Raw genomic sequence first — 271 nt, 5'->3', positions numbered from 1 at the left:
AAGTGTGCCACAGGATTAATAGTCTGGTTTCGTAAGCGTAATCTCTTGACTGTTTTTGCCAGCAGTCGTTTCCATTTTGAAACTTAATTTTAGGATATTTTTAGAGGTATTCCAAGATTTGGCGATTAAAAAAATGTCAAGAGAGACCAGTGATGGGTGGGGAAAAATATTAAAAAAGAATAACTGAATTAATGGGACTTTTTTGGAATCTTCTAGAGGTTGACCCCACTTCTTTAGGTTAATGTTACGTTATGCGCAATACATAATCAGC

This window comes from Penaeus monodon, chromosome 25 (assembly GCF_015228065.2).
Source record: "Penaeus monodon isolate SGIC_2016 chromosome 25, NSTDA_Pmon_1, whole genome shotgun sequence".
NCBI lineage: Eukaryota > Metazoa > Arthropoda > Malacostraca > Decapoda > Penaeidae > Penaeus > Penaeus monodon.
The sequence above is the reverse complement of the archived record's forward strand: the minus strand, read 5'-3'. Positions refer to the sequence as shown.